The 18,068-nt window shown below is 40.3% G+C and overlaps 1 protein-coding gene across 39 annotated transcripts in view; it reads left to right on the top strand.

Annotated features, from left to right (window-relative positions):
- The window catches only part of Kcnma1 (potassium calcium-activated channel subfamily M alpha 1), a 694,984-nt gene that overhangs the window by 514,820 nt on the left and 162,096 nt on the right, over positions 1 to 18,068 (top strand). The window lies entirely within an intron of this gene.

Raw genomic sequence — 18,068 nt, 5'->3', positions numbered from 1 at the left:
CTCCCCTTCTACATGGGTGTTCCCCTCCCCATCCTCTTCCCATTACCGCCCTCCCCTCAACAATCCCGTTCACTGGGGGTTCAGTCTTGGCAGGACCAAGGGTTTCCCCTTCCACTGGTGCCCTTATTAGGCTATTCACTGCTACATATGCAGTTGGAGCCCAGGATCAGTCCATGTATAGTCTTTGGGTAGTGGCTTAGTCCCTGGAAGCTCTGGTTGCTTGGCATTGTTGTTCATATGGGGTCTTGAGCCCCTTCAAGCTCTTTCAGTCCTTTTTCTGATTCCTTCAACGGGGGTCATGTTCTCAGTTCAGCGGTTTGCTGCTGGCATTCACCTATGTATTTGCCATATTCTGGCTGTATCTCTCAGGAGAGATCTACATCTGGTTCCTGTCAGCCTGCACTTCTTTGCTTCATCCATCTTATCTAGTTTGGTGGCTGTATATGTATGGGCCACATGTGGGGCAGGCTCTGAATGGGCGTTCCTTCAGCCTCTGTTTTAAACTTTGCCTCCCTATTCCCTCCCAAGGATATTCTTGTTCCCCTTTTAAAGAAGGAGTGAAGCATTCACATTTTGGTCATCCTTCTTGAGTTTCATGTGTTCTGTGCATCTAGGGTAATTTGAGCATTTGGACTAAAATCCACTTATCAGTGAGTGCATACCATGTGTGTTTTTCTGTGATTGGGTTACCTCACTCAGGATGATATTTTCTAGTTCCATCCATTTGCCTATGAATTTCATAGTCATTGTTTTTGATAGCTGAGTAATATTCCATTGTGTAGATGTACCACATTTTCTGTATCCATTCCCCTATTGAAGGGCATCTGGGTTCTTTCCAGCTTCTGGCTATTATAAATAAGGCTGCTGTGAACATAGTGGAGCATATGTCTTTGTTATATGTTGGAGCATCTTTTGGGTATATGCCCAAGAGAGGTATAGCTGGGTCCACAGGTAGTGCAATGTCCAATTTTCTGAGGAACCTCCAGACTGATTTCCAGAATGGTTGTACCAGTCTGCAATCCCACCAACAATGGAGGAGTGTTCCTCTTTCTCCACATTCTCACCAGCATCTGCTGTCACCGGAGTTTTTGATTTTAGCCATTCTGACTGTGTGTAAGGTGGAATCTCAGGGTTGTTTTGATTTGCATTTCCCTTATGACTAAAGATGTTGAACATTTGTTTAGGTGTTTCTCAGCCATACAGCATTCCTCAGCTGTGAATTCATTGTTTCACTCTGAACCCCATTTTTTAATAGGGTTACTTGTCTCCCTGCCATCTAACTTCGTGAGTTCTTTGCATATTTTGGTTATGAGCCCTCTATCAGTTGTACAATTGGTAAAGATCTTTTCCCAAATTGTTGGTTGTCGTTTCAAGTACAAGTCATTCCCTTCTCTGTCCTTGGAGACAGAATGAAGACTTCTAGATCTTTCTCTGTCCACAGTATTGTAGCTGCTTTCAGGTTTTGAGTTACCTTGAGATCAGTCTAGAGGATACCAGGGGAAGCAGTGGCAAATGTACTGTTGCTTTGGTGATCTTTCTAAACAAAGAAAACATTGCCTCTTTTGCATTGCCATCAATGCTACCTATTCTAGTGTGTTAATAATCATTCTCTTTGGGGGAACCCTTGAACTAATCCACCTTTGGTCAGAGGCTATGAATGTCAAAGCTTGACAAGCTCAGGAGGATACCATCCATAGCTCGCTCCTGTTGTAATGTCTGCTTCCTTGTCAGCCATGCAGTGAACATTTCTCCCTAGTAGGTTTCTTCCACTATTGAGTTCTATCTGTGCACACAGAAGCAGATAGGGACCGAGGGAATAGTAGCGCTCATGTTGCCATGAAATACATATGGTAGTTAATGGTAAAACCTACACACACAAAAAATCATCCTAGTTGAAAGATTTAATGTAGTGCCATTTTTCAAGATGGCAGATGGATGCTGGATGCCCAAATTGACCTCAACCCTTTTTCTGATGTTCTAACATTTCTGTGTCAGCCAATTGCTTTCGCAGTTGAAATAGCCATCTCACATAGTTCTACCAGGAGCTGTCTTGCTGCCATCTGTCCAGAAAACTTGTCAAGTTTTGACATTCATAGCCTCTGATAAAGGGTAGATTAGTTCAAGGGTTCCCCAAAGAGAATGATTATTGACATGCTAGATGGCAATAGAAAGAGACATGTACAGGACAAGCAAGAACAGCTCTAAGGGGACAGACGAGTTCCTAGTTTTGGGTAAGATGTAGGAAGCACAGTGTACCTGAACTAAATGTGATAAATCCTGGACAGATCACTTTAGCAGCTATGTCAAGACTCTGTACAATACATAAGAACAAGGAGGCTAAGGAAAAAGACTACATTTGGAAATATCACCAAGCCAACAATGCACTTGCATTGCATTCCCTGGTATCCACTGGACTGATCTGAAGGCAATTCAAACTCTGAGGGTACAGACACCCAATGACATGCCTCTTCAGATAGGTCTCACAGCTCAAGGTTTTGACAACCTTACAAAACATCCTCAGCAGCTAAGATCTAGGGGTTCATCAACATGAGACTGGGGTGATATTTCACACAATCAACATGTCCTCATGCACACATCTCTATTTATTCTTAGCTTCCACGTTTATAGCATTTATCTTTAGGACAGTGGGTCCACTCCTTTTCATTTCCTTTTGTTTTCCTTTCCTAAGGGTTTTAATGCTTTACTTTCCTGTTTCAGATAACATTTGTTTGCCAATAGGAATGCCAGTTCCATTATATATTGGTATTTTCCATTTCCCTGTATTAGATTAGCAAGGAAAGATCTAGGAAAGGAAGAGACTTGGCACTCTTTTTAGAATGGAATTAGGTATCCATCTGAACTGTGATCATCCGTGGGTCTCTGTCCATATATATCTGTTTCTCTATGCGTATGTAGTTGTGGATCAGAGTGGTATCCAAGTTTACCACTGCAACCCACAGCCTTTTTATTCATATGTGTCTGTGAAGTGTGGGCCTCTTGGATGTTTTACACTGGATAAGCAGATAGGCAAGGTGGAAAAGGTAGCCAGACCAATTTAGGATGTGATATTTTTTTTTCTGTGAGGTTTTGAGTGGCCTCTTCTATTTCTAATCCTTACCTGTCCAGAAAAATAAAAGGAGAAGCTTAAGGTTGGTAGAAAATTAGCAATGTATAAAAACTCTTACTTAACCCCTGGTCCATAAACTCTCTCCTTCTTGAGAGCAGGTAACAAATCCTGTTTAGATTTGTTCTTTCAATAAGACTAGAGACTAGATTAGCATTGAGTCACTGCTGGGAAAAGATAATGGACAAAGCCTGATAGCTAACTATACTCCCAGGTGGCACAAAACATCTCTACCTATAATGCTTACAGTTTTGTGTCGCCACCATTTTTGTGAATGACTGATATTGAGTGCGGTTCCTTAAACTCTTTGTGGGAAAAAACAGACTTGAAGAATTTTCTGACTGAGTGCATTTTCTCAGCCAGCAGCATGGCTCATCAGCCTAAACAATTCCAGTCCCCCAAACCCCTTTCTGTCAGTCTCCAACCTCCTGAAGGGTTCATGATTTTATCTGTGTACTAATTTGGTAAAATCAAGGTGTGTCTGTTGGTCTTCCTCCAGGTCTCTGAACCAGTGGAGATTTGCTGAGTGTCCTTCTTTTATGTTGACAAGAACCTATCCAGCAGGTGCAGCCACTGGCAGGGAAAATATGTATGTATGTATGAGACACCTGTCCAGGAGTCAGAGAGATAGGTGTGATCTCCCATGCCTTACCCCATCATTGAAGTGTAATATCCACTTGAATGTGCTTATGGGTACAGCAAGCCTTGGGGATAAAACGAACCCTCCTTGCCGGATAGGACCATTGTGAGCTCCCCCAAGCCCCATCTCATGAATGCAGGCCAGTGTGGCAGTTTTCTAGGCATATTAAGCCTTTCCTCAAAATGCAGCCAACCATGACTTAAAAAAATAATAATAGTGTATGAGGACACAGGAGATAGTTAAGTAAGTAAAAGGATGAGTACCTGGTTCTAATCCCTAGAATCAAGATTTTATAAAAGGAAAATAGAAGCGGGAGAGATGGCTCAGCATTTCAGAGTGCCGGTTGCTCTTCCAGAGGACCTGGGTTCAGTCCCCAGCACCTGTGTGGTGGTTCACAACTGTCTGTAACTCCGGTCCTGGAAGTCCAGTGCTCTCTTCTGGCTTTCTCAGGCACTGTGCTCTCAAGTGCAAAAACATATTTGCAGGAAGTATGTATGTGAAAGGAACTAGGGGCAGACACATGGTAGCACATGTTTTGCAGCCACATTTCTGGGGAAGTGGAGACGCTGGGAGTTGGGGGCCAGCTAGTCTAGATGCTTGGTGAGTCCCAAGTCATTGAGAAATCATGCCTCAAAAGAATGTAGATGAAATCTGAGTAACAATGTCCAAGATTATCCCTTTGTCTCCACATGCTTGTACACGCACAATTATAGGTACCTATCCACCTATCTACACATATGCATATATATACATATACACATATATGTATATGTATGCATATTCATATATATATATATATATATATATATATATATATATATAACATACCTACACAGGGACATACCCATACCCACAATGTTTGGTAATTTGCTGATTTATTTCATTCATATGAGGTGAAAAGTCACTGGGTTTCAGTTCAACATGAGCCCAGGAAGTAAAGCTGGATGTAAGGGCTAAGGCCACTGAATAGAGATATGAGAGATAAAAATGGAGCAGAGGAAGCACCTATTGAGAGTGAGGGCAAGCATCATAGCTAAGCCCGGATTTGTTCTATTTTATTCTGGCCATCAAGGACTTGTTATCTCCATGTTTCCTTTGGAAGTCTAGGCCAGCCTTCTCTGGTTACTGCTCATAGCAGAGAACACTAGGTTAGGCCATCCTGAATCATCTTAATGGGGCCACACACACACACACACACACACACACACACACACACACACACACACACACACTGTCTCCTGTTTTGGGAGACCATCTGTCATCTTTCCCTAACTCCTCTCTCAACATCATGTGTTCTCAGGGCCATTAGGAAAGTCTATGGAGGGTTGGAAGCACCTCTGCAGAGTTCTAATGTGTTTCTCCTTAATCCATAGGACCAGTCAATGATCAGAAATATTCCTGCCCTTCCTAGCCGCAGCTAAGTAATGGAAAGTCATGAATCACAGGCCCAGCACCTCACTGGCTTACATTTAAACACTAGAAACATCTTCATAATCCCATCACCACCAACATCACCACCATTACTATTACTTATCACCCACAATGGCCACTGACATTTATAGAACATCTATGAAGTGACACTCACTAAATGACACAGTGTGTCTCTGCCATGTGCACTTGCCAGGCCCTGTGGCTCTATACATATCATCCTGTTTGAACCACCTTCCTAGAGGCAAGTACTAGTGCTACTCGCATTTTTCAGGTAAGCAAGGTTATGCAATTTGGCTGAGGGACAGTGAGGCTGGGATTTGAAGCCAGGGTTTTCCCAGGCATAGACTCTTCCCTCTTCCATTACTCTAATCAGTGGGTACTCGGAATTGTGACTATCCTGCTCCCAAAAGAAAATTGCTAAACCTAGCTAAATACCTCAGTAATTTGTATAACGCCTATTTCTACTCTCTGAATTAGATGGCTTTGTGATGAGGCTGGAAACCTACTCTAGGAAACTGCATAGTAGTCACTTCTAACTTCCTGTAAAAATATTCTCTAACTAGCAAGAGATTGTCCAGATAACAATGAGTATACAATAAACCGGTGACTCTGCCTTTGATACCTGGCTCACAAATAACCCATTTGGCTTCCCAATCACCCTGATGCCTAAAACCAGCACAAATTTATGCTTGGGGCTGCAATGGCTCTGTTCAGCCAGAAAGCAAAACTTTACGACCAAACCCTTTGCTCTGAAATGAAATCTAGTCTCTTTGGCTCGACTTTATTGGGCCATATTGTACAGCGATAGGAGACATAAGTATCCAGAATTCTGCTGTCACTAAAATGGGACTAGGTTGGCAAGCATTTTAGTCCTCACAGTCAACACTGTGTCCTAAAATGGGAAGGTTGAATAGAAATTAGGGATGCAAATCAGGGCCATTTCCTGAAACTTTATTTTTAATTGAATTAAATATAGACATCTATATTGCTATTGAATCTGTGCAGCATATATACAGATGGAGATTGAGCTATTAGTGAGGTCATCGGATCAATGACCAGAGACTAACTAGATGAATCTGGACCCTGGAAATAGTGTTTAGACTAATTACCACAACAACCCAAACACTTGGAGGCCCATCTTGTGCCTGATTCTGTACAAGCTTCCTCCATAACTGCCTCCAATCATATTTTATGACCATCATTTTTTCCTGTCTTTAACTCACACCCTTTAGGCTGCAGTGGAGCTTCTCTGATTTCTAGTCCACAAAGGCATACTGGAGATTCCTGGTTCTTTGTTCTTCCCTGCCTATGGGAACAACATTTTGCCATTTAACATGTCTTCCATATGCTTCAGCATCAACCAGGAGCTTCCCTCAGGAATGTGAGCGACATTTGTAGCTACATTCTATCAAGTCTCCTTGAGCAATACTCATCAGAGTTTAGGAAGTACTGGACTTGGTGAAAGGTTGTCTCTGAGGCTATTTGAAGTATAATATCAGTTGTACCCATTGCTAAGAAATTGTTGTTAATTGCAGTCGATTTTCATCAATGTGCCTAAATTATTAAAAGATTCCTCAAAGACCTAGGCAGCACACTAAATGTTTGTGCAACCAAAAGTAAGTTCACAGGATTGGGGAAATATCTCATTCAATAGTATGCTTTGCACATAAGCATAAAGACCAAAGATATAATTTCCAACACTCATGTTAATAAATAGCCACACATAGATACACATAAATACAGCCAGGTGTGACCATGAGCACTTGTAACCTTAGTGGTAGAGGTGTAGATATAAGAAAATCCTTGGAGCTCACTGGCCAGTCAGCCTATCCAAATTGATGAACACCAGGTTCAGGGAGAGATTTTTGACTCAAAAAATAGGGTGGAGACTGACATAGAATACACCTTTCACCATCTCTGAGCTCTACATGCACAGCATACACAATGCCTCTCTACATGTGTATATGTTCACCAGCAACATGTAGATAACACACAAAAGCATAGACTTAAGACAATAATTGCAATTCAGGTATTCTATCTAACTCCCTCTTTTCCAAGTCATTGTTGTTGTTGTTGTTGTTGTTTTAAAAATACATAGAGGGAAGAGCACACTCATTATCGGAACTTAGGAGTAATGACATTGCCAAATATAGTTTCATCTCAGCTCAGTCTATTGCTATTGATTACTGCTTGAGTAGACATTGGAATCTAAACAGTGAGAAGGTAAAGAGGGGGATAGTCCCTTGATGACTCGGGTAAAGAGATGGGGACTTCACTCCAAAGGGCTAAAGTGGGACACAGATAGAAGGGCAGTTAAAGCACCTGTTCTTGAACATCCTTCTCTCAAGCCCAAGCCACTAAATTACTGGATCTTAGGATTTAGAAAACCATAAGCTACCTGCTAAGTAGCCCAAGATGTTATACAATGACAACATTTCCCAAAAAATAATTGCTCATAGTAAGAAGTTTCTTAGGAAGTTTGACAATTACCCATTTATTCATACCTCCTTGCTAGAGCCTAAGACTGTAGGCTTTTTCAGCATCAAGAGGCCAAAAATTGATTCATTTCATGCTCCAACACTAAACAATTCAAAGTTATCCATGCTTGCTTATGCTTAGACGTCTGGAAAAAAATGTGTCTGCTACTCTCTGTCTCCTTCTCTGGTTTTCTTATGCTTACATCAACTCAATACATACTGACTGAGCACTTCCTAGCTGCAGACTAGCATGCTACTTGTCCTACTAATAGAGGACAGGGTCAATAAGACCGCTTTCCCCTTCTGTAAAGAACTATCTAACAAGGGAGAGCTGTGTGCTTGTATTACACTTCATTGCCATTCTGGTCTGATGGATCCCATGGTCTGAGAGTAACTGATGCCAATTAGTATAGCTTTAGCACCTGCTATGTGCCAGTTACTATCCCATGTATTGGATATAGATTGTCTAGTGCTCATGACTTGTTTGGGCATGACTTGTTTATGGATAGTTAGGTGACTATCCATAAAGCAGGTGAAACACTTCAGACTGTGGACATGAGAGAAATCAGGTGGCCTATAATTCAATGGGAAAGGTTGAAGATTGGGGATGAAAAACAGCTTCCAAGAGATGTGTAGTTCTGATAGAAGATTGACAGAAACAGCCCTGCCAGGGTGGGAATCTGAGCAAGGAAGCATTTAGCTTAGCATTTTCCATGTCCATGGCCTCTACTCTGTAAAATAGAGGGTCCTGTGACTGTCAGTAACACTTCTCCTTTTGAGATTTATAGTTTATAATAGTAGTTAAATATGCTAAGAAACATTTTACAAAAAGTTTGAAATTTAAATAAAAAGTTATTTTGTTTTATTAAATCCAACGCTCCACATTTTTTTTTATTCATTCAAAAATATCACCAAACTATGACTATGTACCATGCCAGGTTCCAGGTAGTAAAGGCTCAGATAAAAATATTCTCATCCAAAGAGCCTACATTCTTGTTGAGTATACCATAAAATTTTCTCACCATTTACCTTAGTTCCAGGCAATAACCTGTAGTAAGTTCTGTCTAGTTCACCTTGTAGTCTATCTCAGTTGAAAGTAATACTCCTTCTTTGGAAACTTCAGGGAAGTTGTATATGGTACCTAAAGAGTCTAAGATAAGAACAGGCAATATTACAGGCCAGTGGAGTTTCAGATACAGTCTATAGTCCATAGACAAATGCTATTAGATATTTGTAGCTCACTTGACAGGAGATAAGAAACAGAAAATAAACTGTGAATCTTGAAACATTTTGACTGATAGATTTTATATTAGTTGGATCCAGTGTCTTAAAATTTTGGCCCCATACTTGCTATGTTTTACCTTCTCATTTCTTTCCTATTGTAATTTACTTTTACTAAAAATTTCAAACATTTGGACCTAAAAATAACACACAGCAGAAATCAATACAAAGCCCTGCTTCCTTCCTTCCCATCAGATGTGTTGAGAATGGCTCCTTGGAAAATCCTGGGTACCAGGCTTAAATATCGGGGTTAGGGCTGGAGATGGGGGGCAGGGGCAACAATTCCTGGGAATGTTCACTTCCTGCTCCTCTAACCTAGTGAGAGGGATTTTGGGTGCTATTTTAAGAATATTACTATTTGTAGCAGAAGTGAAGATGTTATGAACTGTTAGCAAGATTGTAAAACAAAATTCCTACTTGGGCAAAGGGTGAATAGGCCAACCTTTAAAACAGTTTGACATGTCTTAAACAAAAGCACCTTTTCTATGTTGAAGAGAAAAACAAGAGAGAAGGAAAATCCTACATACCAGAAACAGTACCAGCTTCCTGTCATAGAGATAATAGTTATCTTAAATAATTTCTACATAGTTATTCTTTTGAAAAAGTTCCATGTCGCTATTTCTGTTAAACCTTCTTTTACCTTCAAATCCTTTGGCACTTAATGCCTCTCCAGAAATAGTCTATGCTGCAGCAACAAAATAGGGGAGAAATAACATGTATTGAAATACATTTGAATGTGGTATGATATGTTAATTTTTCTCTGAATGTCTTATATGGGTTGATTTTTTTCTCTATAATGTCTAACAACAACAACAATAACATCAAACCCTTACTTTATCCGAGAATAACAAAAGCTGGCCCAAGTCTACCTTTTATTAATCTTTGAGGTTCTGTATTTACTCATTTGAGGTCAAAGCAACCACTTACCCTTACCCGGCATTCCATCAAATCTCAAATAATATGTTTCAATTTGCATCACTCTGAAGCCTCTGGAAAAACCTAAGATTCTTTCATTCTGTCCCCTCATTCTGAAAATGGTGCCCTGAAATAGACCATAACAACAGAATGCCAAATTGTAATGAAGACCCTGAAATCCAGTATCATTCCCAGAAAGCCTGCTGACCCTATCACCATCCAAGAAGTACGATGCTGATAGGACATTTGGCCAGAAAAGAAGAACATTCCAGAAAGGCAAATGTTGGGAATTAGTTTTAATGCTTTGTAATATTTTGGCTCCTAAAAGTCATGCTTTCAGACCTGAGGGTCCCTGCCCCAGGCTGGCTTAGATTAATAATAAAGAATTGCTATACAACCATTGGGGCAGGACTTTGAAATTGCTCTGGCAAGGGACAGACGGGGCAGTGGGTTGGGGGTTGGGGTGGGGGGATTTCCATGACTGGAAGGGAGAAGGATCAGATTTAAGAACTGTCAGAGAGAAAGTATCCTACGATGTAGGTGGAAAGAGAATGTGGCCCTACAGGACACTGCCCAGAAGATAAAATATAGATTTAGAAGGTGGTAAGCCAGGAATGCCAGAGGGAAGCATGTGCTAGCCACAGGAGTTTTAGAAGTGCCCAACCATTGAGCTAGTCAAGGCATATCAAAATGAGCTGACGTGTGTTTGTGTTTCATTCTTCAATCTAGAGAGCTTTTTTGGGGGGTAGGTGAGATGCTCATGCATGTGGTTTAATTAATTCACTGCAATAGGCAAATTATCGTTTGCCTCTACTTTCCCCCTCTCTGGCTCTCACTTCACCGCCAGCATATCCACCTACAAAGCTACACAGGCAGCTGTTTTGTGAGTCGGCACCCTGTGGTCCTAACTATTCTCTCATTTGGCTTTTTAATTCTGTGAGTTGCTTTAAGGATCTGTGATTGTGCTGGAGCTAGGAGGGGTGGAGATGAAATATCTACATGCCTCTTTGATCAACACTGTGATATGTTTGTGGGCTATGAACACAGAGGAAAACAGAGGAGAAGAGAATATGTTGTTTCCAGCTAGAATCGAGAGCATGCAGAACTCCCATCAACCATTCTCCAGGGACAACACTCTGTTGAGGAATGAGTATAAATGACTCCACTCATTTTAGTAACAACTCCACACACAAGTCAGCCAAGAGCCCATAAATTCTGATTTCATGTTTATTATTGTAGTAAAATGCTTGACATGTTCTGTAGATGCTATTTCTTTTATGTCAGAATAAATATGTTTTTAGGGGATCTAAGATAGTGTTGGTCAGTTCATGTCACCACATTGTTGTAGAATACCACAGTGTAAAAGGACAGGGATAGCATACTGTATAATTTCTGTGTGCAAGTATTCATTTATATGTAACTAACTTGTTTTGATTATATATTTCTATGGTTTAAAATGGCATTTTACCAGGGAATGAGTATTCACCTAGAGTTCAGATAGACTTTGGAAAACGATAAGTGGAGACTTGGTACATGACCCCTATCACCCCATGGTGGGCAATATTAGTGTGTAGATGTTACAGCTTATCTCATCTTATGGAAGCTATTAGGATAATGAGCATTAGTCTCTATAATTCTCTTTCAGTTCTTTATTTTTAGGTATATAAAATAGCATCTATTTTGAACTAAGGCAGTGCACTTATTTTCAATTAAATAAGGATGGGTGTTTGATAACCTTCAGGGTCATTTGTACGACTACTGAAGTACGGATGGATTTTTTTTTTTATAAAATCGTTTGGCTCTAATCTACACAGTTATTCACTGGCAACAGAAATCACTGTGGCTGTTACAGACCCAGCCAGGAAGGCTGAATTGTTCACATTTACCAGGCTGTTAGCATTAGAGAAACACAGTTTCTTTCTAATCAGGGGAAGCACAAAAAAATAAGAGGTGTCATTCCCAAACTATCATTAGCAACACATGCAAAACCTAGGATCAGGAAGGAGGAAGTTTGCAGAGAGCCAAGGCTTATGGCTGTGGATGGAAGGTACATTGATGGCGAAGCTGTCTGCCCATGGGTTGGTGTAAAACCATTTGCTTGGGAGGTTCAACTGGACTGGTTGAAAAATTAGATCATGAAGGGTAGATAAATAAAACCATAAGAGGTGTAGACAAGCTACCCAGTGGCTGATTCTCTTTTCTCACCGAAGGTTCTGTGCATGTTTGATGAATATGGCCCCACAGCACATCACCTGCTCATCTTGCTAGGAGCTCTTCTGAGACAGCTGGCATTTGACATGACAGCCAGGGGATAAATTGCTGCCTCAGGAAAAGCTTTGCCTTTGACTGATTGCTGAATGGCTGGAAAATTAATTTTGGCACCTTTCCTTAAGTCGTTTTGGTCCCATTCCTTCATTTTTTTCTGCTAGGAAATGTGTCTTCCCATTACAGTTAAAAATACGTTGACGATACAAATGCGAGGCACAGCATGTACTATTTACGGAAAGAAGTTGTAGACTGGGACAGTGCTACTTCATATAATAGAAATGATGAGTTTTGCTCTGCACTCCCTTTACAGCTGAACTCAACACCAGTGGTTCTTGCTGGCTGCCCATACTGGGCAGTTCACTGTTGAGTTCCCGAGTCCTTGATGAAGCGCTAGGTTGCTGTTCCTGCATTGGGTACTTGTATATAACAAACCCTTTCTGTCCATATCCAACCTCTTTGGGCACCTACCATATTCTCACTTAGCCAGAGACATTTGTAGTTCAGGATATGAACTCTAAATCCTGTTTGTGCTACTAACTGGTTTTATGACTAGGTGTGTCTCAGAATGACAACAGCTACCTCAACTCTCTCTAAATTGCTTTATGCTCGCCATCTATCTATCTATCTATCTATCTATCTATCTATCTATCTATCTATCATCTTTGTCTGTCTGTCTGTCTCTCTCTCTCTGTTAGACAGTTTTAAAATTCAACACCTATTTAACATTAACATCTTTTTATCAGTGGTTCCACTGATAAAGATAAGAGGGGTGTGAATATTTATTCACATGCCTTGTTCACATGCTTAACTTAGGAAGCCAAATCATAATAAAATGTCAAGTGTAGTCGACCCTCAACAACTAGTCAATGTAGGTACCTCAAATGGGGGGTCTAGGAATTAAAGGACAAGGATGCGAGGAGAATGGAACCAAGAAGAAAATCTGATCAAGGATCAACTTTATTGCAAAGCAGCAGGCTTATAAAGGCAAAGATCATAAGCCCCACCCCTAGACGTAACTGATGACGTAAATCACCTCATGCCAGCAGGCAATGGCATAGGTTTCCATTTCTTAGCATAGGTCTCTCTTAAAGGAAGGCAAAACTGAGATCAGGCCAAAAGCAAAATTGTCAACTCTGGTGGAGAAATTCAACCAAGTGCTATGATAGCAAAAATAGCTGATACAGCAATTCCTGCTACACAGAACCTCCACAGTCAAGGTTTAAGCCCTGATACAGGTCAGGAAGAGTGACGTTGCATTTCCCTAGATTGGGATATAATATAATGGCACAGCATTATGAAGTCAGATATTAGCAGAATTGTTTGTCACAGAGACAGCTGGGCCTTTTCATCTTACTTAACAGGTTAGAAAACCAGAAACTGTAAGGGCAAGACTTTGATTATTGATCAAAGAATATGGTCTGAGTTTGGGATGTAGCACAGTTGGTTGAGGGTTTAGATAGCAGTGTTCCACCTTTAGCATGCAACAGCCCAATAAACTGGATATGATACATTCTTATCATTCTATCACTTGGGAGGTAGAGGCAGGGATGTCAGAAATTTAAGTTAAAGATTATACTTAGTTTCATAGCAAACTCAAAATAGTACTAAGTGGAATTTAAGTTTGATTTTGGGGAAGACTTAGTGAAACAATGTTCTGACCTGCCTAGGTCTAGTCAGAGGAGGCATTCTGGTAAAAGACAAGGCAGCATACTTACTATGCATTCTGTCTAAGCTAATCCACATGGTCCTGCCAATCACAGGAGCAGAAGAAAGCTCTTTAGAAACAGCATGTAGCCTTCCTAGGCTGCAGATGAACACAGTGGTTCCTTTGGACTTATTAGCACTTGGCTTTTGCTCTCTAATCAACTCTACCTGTCCTTTGCACAGCACCTGGTATGCCTCCTCTGGATTCTTTCAATGGAGATTGCAAGGCCTGAGGAATCAAGGAAGAGCGAGATCCTAACACCAACAGGGCTGGTTCCCAACCCTGGCTCTTGTGATAGGATCCCATCTTCATGTTTTTTCTTTAGCATGGTTTTACACCCTTATGTTTGGGCATTAAAGAGTATTAGCATCAGTTATAATCAGAAGTATATAATTCATTGGCATGAAGTACATTAGCAGCTATGTAACTGACACTACCTTCCATCTTCAGAATTCTCATCTTGAAAAATTGACACTTTGTGCCGTAACAGCAATGATTTTCCCCCACCTCAGCAGTGCCCTTTGTACATCTGCTTCCATGAATTTCAGGCATGGATCTCAAGTAACTGGACCCCGCCACCAATATTTTGTCTTTTGTGACTGTGATCTATTTTAACATATGTTGTCATGGTTTATCCATACTATAGCATGTGCCAAAATTTCTTTTCTTGAGAAGGCTGAACAACATGCCTTTGTGGGTCTGCACACCCTTCCATAGAGAGTTGGGTCCCTTCAGACTCTAAGCTGTCATACATAATGTTGTTCTGATCCCTTCCCATTTTCTCTAGTTATTCAGGAGTGGGACTTTCTGCTTGTATAGCAATTATATATGGAACACAATAACTTTTCCACTGTTTCCCAAACTGCTCTAGTTTACATCCCTACTCACTAACTATATGTCTTTTTGAAAAGATATTAGTATAATTAAATTAGTAGTGATATAGTGTGTGTGTGTCTATGTGTGTAATGCCTTGATTAGAAATCTTAAAGAACATTGTAGGCTGTACATATGCAAATAGCTTCAAAGATATGAAGGTCTTAAAGAGTCAGGAATGATTTTTTTTTTTTTTTTTTTTGGAGCTGGGGACCGAACCCAGGACCTTACGCTTGCTAGGCAAGTGCTCTACCACTGAGCCAAATCCCCAACCCAGGAATGAATTTTAAACTCCTTACCATTTGTACAGTTGATATGATGCTACTGTGTTCAGCCTTGTAGATACAATCTGAGAATTTAGATGTAGAAGAGGGATTCTTGTCTTATAGAATGTTTTGAAGGTTTTTCTCAGTTGTTTGGCTTTCAATCTACAAACACTGCACATTTGCCACAGGGACAAAGTTTTGTGGAAAGAGGCAAGGAGAATTGTTGAGAGTCAGATGCATCTAGTAGGATGGTTGCTTATATCCGAGACGGACAACATAGTGCTTTCTCCGGTTTGAGGAAAAATTGTGGGAAAATGAACACCAGTTCAAAATCAGATCTAATCAGCCTCTAGAATAAGTCTTACAATACAGAGCATACTCAGTAAGTATTTACTAGGCGAATGAATCAATGAAATATTTTGCTAAGTTTAACAAAAGCATAACAATATTGTTACTCAATGAAGAATCTGTTTCTACTTATTTACCAAATTTATTGATTAACTGTTAATCCATTGTACACAGAGGCATGCAAACAATGACTATAATTAAGAGATCAATATGAAACCCATATTAATTGAAAAGTACCAGTAATGTTAAGATAAGGTTTATATTGTCAGTATTTTGGACAATCACTTGCAATATTTAAATTAGACATAAATGTCTGATACGTTATTAGAGAGCCTTACCAGTACATGCCAGACAAAATCCCAGCATTAAGCCAGGAGGTGGGAAAGGTTGCATCCCTAGATAAGGAGATATGGACAATTGATAGTGTCCTGTTGGGAGAGGGAGCATCAGTCTTCATTAATATGTGGCTACCAGGTCAACTACCAGGTACACGTACTACCAGGCGTGGCTCTTGGTAGGTCAACCTTCCTCCAGTAGATAAACACACATCCGAGAGTAAATGGGCAGCACAAATTAGACTTGATGAGTTTTAAAAAAGGAAAAAGAAGAAACAAAGTTAGGTAGATAGGAGGGGTGGATCTGGTAAGACTTGGTGGAGGGGCTTGATTACGCTAAAAATACATTGTATGAAATTCTCAAAGAACTGAGAAGAGATATTAAATGACAAAAATGCTTTAATTAAAATGTTTTTTTTTAAATAGGTAGAGCTCTTATACCTTTGGGTAAGCTATTTTTCCACAAAGCTCTGTGTGGCTAACACTTGACTTAGAGGTGGACAGAAGCAGGTCCTTCCAAAGAGGTTAACTTGTGGCCTAATTGTTCAGGCTGAGCATGAAGCCAGTGAACAGCACAGAGGGAGGGAGCATCCCATTCACTTCCTGAGTTTTTATTCTGGATTTTGCCAGCCAGGGTATAACCATATGGTTGAAGCCTCTGCTTTTTCCCAGGCTTCCCACATCTCCTTCACATCCCTGTGTTTCAGTTCTCAAAGTTAACTGACAGATCAGCCATAGCCAGGATTCCTCACAGTCCAAAAAGAGAACAACAAGCTGTTAAGAGCAACTTCCCGTGGATAAAACCGCTTCCTGTTGTCCTCTTATTATTTAAGTCATCATAGGAAGTGAAGCCTGGGAATCTGTAAGTCAGAGCAAGCCAAGGAGGTCACTGAGATTCTTCAGTGCACAATGTAGTTCAGGCCTTGTTTCCAAAGACTGACTGCACTGTAATCACTTCTTAGACAGTTATTGGGAAACCCAGCTAGACTTTATTATTTAGAAAAAATAAAAAAACATGCTTTGTAATGAAGTTTTGGGCACAACCCCTTTGCAACTATATTTTGCTTATTGTGATATTCTTATTAGGGTGAGGAAAAATTTTTCCCAAAGAAGAAATCTGTAGATGAAATGTAATGCATTGTATGTGTGCATATGTGTGCATAAGTATTGCCTACTTATGTATGTGCTCATGTACATGCATGCGTGTGAAAGTCTTCAGACAATAAACAATCTATTTTAAAAACTAGTATTCTGCCACTCAAAAAGAGTTGCTACCGTTCTGCTATATTTCTAGACTTTTTCATATAGCCCTGTAAATATAAAACCAGACATAACTTTTAAAAATAAAATCACAGTGGGGCGGATGACTGCCGTTAAGAGCACTCACTGCCCTTTCATAAGTTTTGAGTTTGGTTCTCAGTGCCCGCACTGTGTAGCTCACAACTACCTGTAACTCCAGCAGATGTGGTGTCTTCTTTTGGCTTCCAATGGTACCCACGTCCATGTGACATTCTCTCACACACACCTATACAGAAAAAACAAACAAAAAGCAGATAAAAAGTCATTGCAATGTCTCATTGATTCTTAAATTTTCTCATGACCTGTGGTGATTTGTAATATTTCATGAGTAGGAATGGTGTGTTATGTAGTGGTGATTTGTAATATTCCATGAGTAGGAATGGTGTGCTTATGTGCTTATGATGTAGAAACATGTTTCATGAGTGGCACAAACCTACAACTCCAGCTTTATCTTACTTGTTTAGATAACTTGTCTCTTTATCGTAGATATTTGAGATGGGAGACCTGCATAAAAGACTATATGGTTCCATGAATTTTGAAAATGCCTGCAAAGTTGTTTTCCAGAAATTTGTGTCAGTTGACAATTTGTCCATCATTGTGGAGGGGTACCATGTCCTTATAACCTTAGAAATCACGCAGGTTGAAAGCAAAGCAAGGGCTTAGAGAACTCCCTTGGTCATTAAGAGTGTTTGCTATGAAATCATGAGGACAAGAGTTTGGATCTAAGACTCAAATAACAAGCTGTGTAGTCTGCAAATGTCTGTAACTCCAGCCCAGCAGTATCTGACACCTTCTTCTGTATAAAGACCCACATATGCATATGGCCATACTCACACATAGACAAAAAGACATACACACAGTGACACACACATACTCCCATGACTGTATTCTCACACAGACAGACAGACAGACACATACCCATACACCCATGTTCATATTCTTACACAGACACATACTCACACAGACACAGACAAACACATAGTCACACACATACCCCCATGCAGACATGTATATAATCTCACAGAGACACAGGCAAGAAGAGGTCTCTCTCTCTCTCTCTCTCTCTCTCTCTCTCTCTCTCTCACTCACACACACACACACACACA

The sequence above is a fragment of the Rattus rattus genome, chromosome 12, assembly GCF_011064425.1.
Source record: "Rattus rattus isolate New Zealand chromosome 12, Rrattus_CSIRO_v1, whole genome shotgun sequence".
Taxonomy (NCBI): domain Eukaryota; kingdom Metazoa; phylum Chordata; class Mammalia; order Rodentia; family Muridae; genus Rattus; species Rattus rattus.
This window is presented reverse-complemented; position numbering and strand designations above follow the sequence as displayed.